This window comes from Pteropus vampyrus, unplaced genomic scaffold (genome assembly GCF_000151845.1).
Source record: "Pteropus vampyrus isolate Shadow unplaced genomic scaffold, Pvam_2.0 Scaffold108, whole genome shotgun sequence".
Taxonomy (NCBI): Eukaryota; Metazoa; Chordata; class Mammalia; order Chiroptera; family Pteropodidae; genus Pteropus; species Pteropus vampyrus.
In genome coordinates, this window is record NW_011888889.1 from 816749 (window position 1) to 817603 (window position 855).

The window sequence follows — 855 nt, forward strand, 5'->3', positions numbered from 1 at the left end:
ATTTATCTTTTATTGATTCAAATCAATTATATTCAAATTTTCAATCAGCTCCTGATTAATTTTTTTTTTTTTTTTTTTTCCTGAGGAACCTCCATACTGTTTTCCAGAGTGGCTGAACCAATTTAGACGAGGCAACCCTTGGTTGACCTCACAGATTGCAAGGACATTGTCAGTTTATAATCCCTTATTTTTTATTTTTCATGCCTACAGCACCTGGTCTTCCTAGGTGGTCTCCCATCCAAGTACTAACCAGGCCAGACCCTGCTTAGCTTCCGAGATCAGACAGGATTGGGCTGTTTAGGGTGGCATGGCTGTAGACCTGATTAATTTCCTTAGTCATCAATCCAATCTCATGATTTATGTCAACTGGTAGGCACAGGTGTCCTCTAAGAGTCAGTCTGGTCAGTCAGAGGCAGAATATGGGACAACTTGGAATAAACTAATGATGATTCCAGACTCAGGACTGAACCACAGGGCCCTAACAGCTGACCGTCTATTTTATCTTTCAAATCTTATTCACTAATAAGCAGAGGAATCAGAACTCAGGAGTGAGCTTTATCAAATATTAGGCCCCCAAAAAACATCACCCACTATTCTAAGGGCCAGACTCCTGCCTAGGTTTGCTTTGATTCATACTCTGATTGCTACGTGATCTTGTCTCTCTTCTCTCCCATTCCACATTCAAAATTCATTCTATTTCTCTGGTTGGGTTGGTGGTTTCTGCATAGTGCGAAGCCAAGAAGAAAGCACAGGAGTATATATACTGCCTGCATAATGTACTCCCTAACTATTGTAACTTAATGTTTCAGTGTCGTAGAGGGGAAGAAAGGTATGTGTCTGTTGAAAATACACTAG

The 855-nt window shown here is 40.6% G+C and overlaps 1 pseudogene; it reads right to left on the bottom strand.

Annotated features, from left to right (window-relative positions):
* Positions 1-201: 201 nt before the first annotated feature.
* LOC111743178 lies at positions 202-319 on the bottom strand (annotated as a pseudogene).
* Between the last annotated feature and the right edge of the window lie 536 nt (positions 320-855).